The sequence below is a fragment of the Phaeoacremonium minimum genome, assembly GCF_000392275.1.
Source record: "Phaeoacremonium minimum UCRPA7 unplaced genomic scaffold PA7_03_scaffold_419, whole genome shotgun sequence".
NCBI lineage: Eukaryota > Fungi > Ascomycota > Sordariomycetes > Togniniales > Togniniaceae > Phaeoacremonium > Phaeoacremonium minimum.
In genome coordinates, this window is record NW_006921321.1 from 752 (window position 1) to 7,782 (window position 7,031).

Here is a 7,031-nt window from a genome sequence, read left to right on the forward strand (position 1 = left end):
AGGCGTCAATAAAGTCTTAAAGATCGCCTTCCTACTCTTTCTCGATTATATCACTAAGCGTCGCTGGTTTTTGTGACAACCTATCGGCTACTAAATTCTTAGCTCCACTAATATACTTTACTTTGAAGTCAAACGAACGAATCTAGATGATCTAACGATTGATCAATACTTTAGGCAAGTCAGTCATTATCTCATTAAGCTAGTATATCAGCACTTTAGCATCTATCTTAAGGGTAAATCTGACTCTATAAAGGTAGTATCTCAGCCGCTTAAGCATAAATAGCATACCTCAGCATTCCCGTTTTGTTACGTCATACTTAGCCTTTATAAAGGTCCAGATTCCACTTTCAAATCGCGCCGGTTTTCGATGACTATCTTTTAACTATATCAGCATAGCACCCCATCCTATGAGACTAACATCGGTCATCAGGATGATTATGCCACCCTCTGGGGTATAGTCAAGGCTGATCAAGATTGAAGGACTCGTCAGAGATTGTTTTAGACTATCTATTACCTTTAGTTATACTTTGGCCCATTCGAAAGGTATATCCTTCCGTATCAGTCTGAAGAGTGGTTCAGCCATGGTTGTATATCCTTCTATCTAGATCCGATAGAAGCCGACAATTCCAAGAAAGGTACGTATGTCTTTTAAGCAGTCATATTGCTTCCATTTAAGGATCTTACGAATCTTCATCTGATCAGGCTTGCGGCCATCTATTCTGTAGAGGTATCCTACTATAATAGCTTCCTTCTTACACCATTGGGATTTCTTGGCTACAATGGTGACCCTAGCCAGTTCGCAGTTTAGAAGGACTCAATCGATATTCTATATATACTCTATAATGAATTTTCGAAGCCTTAGGTACTGATTATAGGGCTTATCGTTATATCTAATAGTTGAGCCTTTAATATAGAGATTGTCAAGGAAAGCTTGACAGACGTCTGAGATTAGGTTATAGAGAATGTAGACCATGATCTATATAAATTATGCTACCGAATTTGTTATATCTTACGATAATATGCACATTCTTAGTAAACTTAATAACGTCGCAAACGTTGTCAAATCCCTACTTTTTATGTCTAGAGGAACCTGATCATACCTAGAAAAGAGGTTATAGAGTGTCAAAACGGTATATATGTCAAAATCTTCGGAAAGTTCTTTGATAGCTGAAGGTATAAATACGTCTTAAGCTATAACTATATTAATCTTCGTAATGTTGTTGATTAGGTAGAGATCATCATCCTTCTTTTGCATCAGGAACCATGAGTTTTTGTAGGCTATATGACTTTCTTTAAGTACTCCTCTTATAATCCTTTCTTTAAGCAGTTCGATGACCTTCCCTATAAGGGGCTTCAGAATTGATATACTAGGTACCTGCCAAGCTTTGTGTTCGATCGTCTTAATTGCTTAGGATGGTGCTACCAATTCGTAGACAGCTCCTACGTTGTTAAAGTCCTAAGTAAGCGCCTCTTCTCTATTGAAAAGCACCGTTTACAATAGCAATTCCTCCTCAGGCAGGAGCCTAATATCATAGTCTGTTAGTATCGTTTTAAGCCGATCAGTCGTTAGATATATTCCTTCTTTGATTTTGCTGAATTTCCTAGTCATTAGGTCGTCGAATTTCCCTCCTTCCTTGATTCAATTCTTCACCTTATCCTATCTTTTCTGCCTCTAATATAGATCGCCTTTTGGTAACAAACCGTCAGACGGCAAATTATCCATAGGTTACACTTTTTATACCTTTCTTTTATATATTATATAAATCCTAACCATTTCTTTCACCATGACCGTCAGTATCTTCAACAGTTTCTTTATAATAGTTCTAGTCTTCCTTATATTAAACCTCTCGATTCGTCGAAACAGTTTGGCATATACCCAGTTTTTGGTTGGTTTGTATTGTTTATATATACCCTCTAGCGACTAATCAATCTTTCTTTTCTTGCTTAAGGTCTCTTCCCATATATATCTGGCGAGTGGGTCGACGACTGAGTTAATCACAATTTTGACGATTTCTAATGTATTTCCCTCTACTACTTCTTCAACCAACACTTCCCCCTCCTTAAGTATAACCATATCGAAGACATTTTCTAGGCCGGTACTTAGTCTCCTAAGAGTACTAGCGAGGCTTTTAAAGGCTGATCAGTGACAACAATAGGCATCTAGACTCTGATCCCGCCTTTCAACACAATCCAGCCAAAAATATACCTAGATGATAGGTCATACTCGTATGAAAACTTTATGTCAATAATAAAGGGTATACTTAACAAAATCTTATCGATAGATTTAGATGATGGTAGAATAAAGAAATAAGCCTACTAACATAGATCAGCTACCAAATAAATGTTTATAACCACTTCTCTAAAGAAAGATACTTCTCTAGCATAGATCCCTTTCGAAGTTATACTCATCCTATATGACGGCAAACCCATCGTTTTTCACACTTTATACGAAAGAGTGTTAACTTACGATCCACTATCAATTATGGCTCGAAAAGCATTACTTCCCTAATACTCTTCTCTTAATCATATAATCACCCTTAGTAAGACGCTGATCTAGGTTGGTAATGGTTGTAAGGTTATATGTTAAAATAGGATTCGAATTGGTTCTTCCTTCCTATAAACCATAGCCAACGTCAGCATATCGAACGGATCCTCTTGATAGTCTTTCAAATCGACTTCCTAGATAGTCGAGAAAGCGTATAAGTTACCACTTTCTACCTCTTCTATCGTCGTTTTTGGTAAGATCCTTATTTCTACTACTTTATTTTTTATATCTTCTACCAGCTAGAAGAACCTTATCGCCAATTATATACTCAAAAGCAGAAGATCGGCACCTAATATCTTGATGGTAGCCGTAAGCAATTCGCTTAAGAGCCTTTCTACAAGTTATTCTCACGTTTATGGTGCCAACACAATTTTCGTTCCTTATACTTTGCTTCCTGCTTTTTCTCGGCTAATTCCCTTCCTCAACCCTTCCTCAGTATTCTCCGTTGATTTCATATCCTTATCAAGTGTTGTGGTTGTCGTAGGGTCGTTCTTTCCTACCTTGGTTGGAAGGTTAGAACTAACATAGCTAAGGCTAACACTAGGGCCGGATCTGGAAGAACCATTATAGTCTTCCGAAAAATTTTCCTCCGTCCCTTCTAGATTCGGTCGCAGCCTCGTTTTCCCTAATTCGCTTTTATTTCGATTTTTGTTATTATCTAAGGGCTGATCAACCTTCATCTTATCCCCTCCTGCTGTATTAGCCGTTATATTGTCAATTTCGACGATTTATGATGATACGTCATACTTGGTCTTACGCTTCTTAGCGATTTGAGCGAACGATAAGAGCGGCATTTGTTCATTCCTAAGAGTGAATAAATCAATTATTAGGAAAGGAGACATAGAATCGTGTCGATTATACCTCATCTATATAAAGCCTTAGATCGCTAGATCTATGGTGGAGGAAGGTCCACTATCATAGTCGACGACAAATTATACTTTCGTGTCAATATATATGGCTTATTCGATTTCTTCTACCCTTGCTTATTGTAGGATAGCCGGTACATTCCTTTCTAATCTCTGATCAATTCATTAAGTAACGACACTCCCACCCTAAAGAGTGATTTTAGCCTCCTAGCCTGGCGGTAGTTTCTTGATAGATTATATTTCCTTGTCAATCGTATCATCAGATACTGTCAGATATTTCATACTAATATATACGTTTGGCAGATTATCTCCTCTGATTATCTATCGTAGGGCAGCGACGTTAGGTAGGGACGTATATTAGGTAAGCTAGGAATATATAATGTTCCTTATCTTTCCTTCCTTTCTCTATCGCTCCATCAATGCCTTAGGAATATTCAAGGTATTTCTAACATCTGTAGGCCTTCTAGGAAAGAACAATTGTATATCACTATCATAGTGACAGACTTTATAAAGCCGATCATTATGATATTCATTATAATTGTTTATTCGCTCTCCCGGTTTCCCACAGTAGAAGCACTTTACTTTACCTATTGGACGCTATTGTTGGCTATACCTACCTTGCCTATATTAGGCTCCTTCGTAAAAGGAATCATATACCTATTAAGACGGATCAATTTGTCTAGACAATATATGGTAGGTAGACATAGTAGCATAAGAACGTAGCAAAGGATAACAAGCCACTTTATGATAGTTCGAAGCTATACTAATCACTTGCCTACCACCCTTCACATTGATTACTTCAGTTTTCAAAGCTTCGATTTCCTAACGTTAGATTTTCAATACAGCCATTATGTCAGCTAATTTGAAGGTTGTAATAGTTCCTACAGGCGGTAGTGTTTACACTCATAATTGAGCCTCAGCAAAGTATAGAACTCACGACTATAGATGATCACTATACCATTCACTCGAAAGGGCTCTCAGAGTGCCAATTGTGGCGGGAGGGTAACTAGAAGGAGTGGTAGCCGTATGGGACTATAGGTACGGCAAGGTATACCTTCCTAAAGCAGCCGCCATCCTTCTAATATCATCCTCCAGGATTTTCCAAAGTATCTGACGGATCTGATCATACGATATATCTTACACTTTATTAAGGAAGATATTCAGCCTATTCTGAATTCTCGACTAATAGTCGAAAGGAAGAATCGTAAAGAATTGGTATATATATTGTTTATCCGTTTTCAAGATATTATTGTAGACAAGCAGATTTTCGAATTCAAAGACACTATTGCTTAGGCTGCTTAGATCATTAGATAAGGGCTTTTGGAGAAAGGTGATTAAGTCTATAGTATAATTATATATCACCTCCTCGTCGAAGGCCTAGAAACGTCTACACAGTTCCTCTTTCATATAAGCGAGGCGATTCCCAGCCTCCTCCCTTATAGCCAATTCGGCGATCCATTCTACAATCAATTTCGCTTCCCTAGTATAGTATAAGTGTATCTGTCGGACCTATCGGTCTTCAGAAAGCTTATAGTCTTCGGCCATATCTTCCTAGTAGCAAAGGAATTTGATGACATTCTGACCATTAAACCGAGAAGCTTCTATAGCACCAAGCTTAGGCATTTAGCGGAATTTCAAACTATACTTTCCCCCAGTATCATGATCAGACCTATCATCATTCTAGAGACCTATGGTAGAGTCTGGTGCCGATGACATATCGTCTAGAAGGTCCGACAGTTGGGAGCCTTCGAATAGTGTCAGCACCACCAGTATAGATGACGATATAGAAGGCTTAGGATCTAATCTAGATTAATTCTGTCGGTGCCTTATGAAGGCAATCGACAAAGAGCTTCGATAATTAGGCAAATGAGACTGATTCCTATTTGGTTTATTGAATGAGGCTTACAAATTTGAAGATATATCGTCAGATTTAGACTACCTTCTTTTCTTTAGTGATGACATATTATATATATATGTTTTGTCGCTTATTGTCGGGAATCGATTCAATCTTCAGCTTTTCTGATATTCTTAATACTAATCAAGGATATTATCGATTCCTATCCTACTCTTTCTTCTCTAATCAGTAGAATTCTTCTCATCTCTTTGTCGGATAGAATATCCATTAAGGGCTAGCGTCGGTACCGTCCTCAACAAAACATTCCTCAAATCATTTTTACTCACGCTAGTAGGTCTAGGCCCTACTAGTCGTCAAGGTATATAGCGGTGGCTACAGCTTATTCATTTGTATAGTAAAGCTCTATCTACCGAAGTAGTAGAGTATCATAGTGGTTTTGCTTGATGTTTCAGTATACCATCTTAGCATCACCTTAAGTCTAACAAGGTCTTCAAAGTCTTTAGAGTCTAACAAAGTCTTTCAAAGTCTATCAAAGTCTAGGTTATAGTTGTCATAATCGTCGTTTCTTGTTTCGTCATAATTGGCCTTATGATCAGACCCTAAAGTACCAGCGGTAAAGATGATAGCTACTATTATTGCTTGATTACTGTCGATGATCGGCAAAGAATATTGTCTATTCTCTAAGAAGCGGTGACGAAATAAGTTTACTTACTTCTTGCTTGAATATCCTTAGGTAATTCCCTAGTAAGAGCAGCTAATCGCTTCATTCTATAATCAATGAAAGCCGGCGGTCGAGGTAGTCTTAGGACAATCTTTGTCAAGGTCTCCACAATCTTTTCCTTATATAAATCGTTAAGGCTTAGCCTCAACATTTTCTCTTATATTAGCAAATGCCATTAGATCATCTAGTATATTCAATTCGTCAGTAAAGCTTCTTTTTCAGAGTCTCAACAGATTGGAATTAGCGGTTCTAGGGCTTTAGATGGCAGTCCTATCAAGATTCTATAACCCCCTACTCAGTATCCTCCTAAGCAGAATTATATATATAGGGGTCAGAATCAGGAGACTATATATATAGACCATTTCGGTTTTCCAGGTTTTAGACCATTCCTATCGGTGAGAATAAAGCCTGATCAGTCCCTAAAAGGCGTTAATTCTCAAGAAATCTTATCGTAGTTGAGTCGATAAAGTGAAGTAGCGGTGTATATAGGTTGTAGAGGCATGTCTAGCTGCCTCCCAGCCATCTTTCCGAAAAATGTAGATATTCATTAAAATCAAAGTTCTGGTAACTGATCAAGGTCTGATCAGTCCTTAGATTGCTTTGAAAGTTTAATCTTTCATTATAGTTTATCTTAATGATAGTTGTATTTTCGGCTTAATAAAGGTATATTTTCGAGTTTTTCAACCATATTCTAAAGTCAACTTTAAACGTTAGACTCTTTTGTTCCTTAAATCTTCTGAGTAATTCAACTTTGATTAGTAGTCAATCGTCTTTGTTTTATTTATTTTCCTTTCTAGTCGATCTCTAGAAGGTTACGATTCTATATATACAGACATTATATTCGAAGTGCTTATATGATCGCTAGGCGTAGGTTACCACCCTTCCGGATATATAGAATCACTATTCCCATCGATTATCAGGTCTTAACGTCGTTGGCCACATCTTTAGAGATTATCGTTCGCAAGGTATCGACAGACACCTACAACAATGCTACTCACACTATGGTCGCCAATAAAATAGGGCAGCAATACCTACTGCTGACCA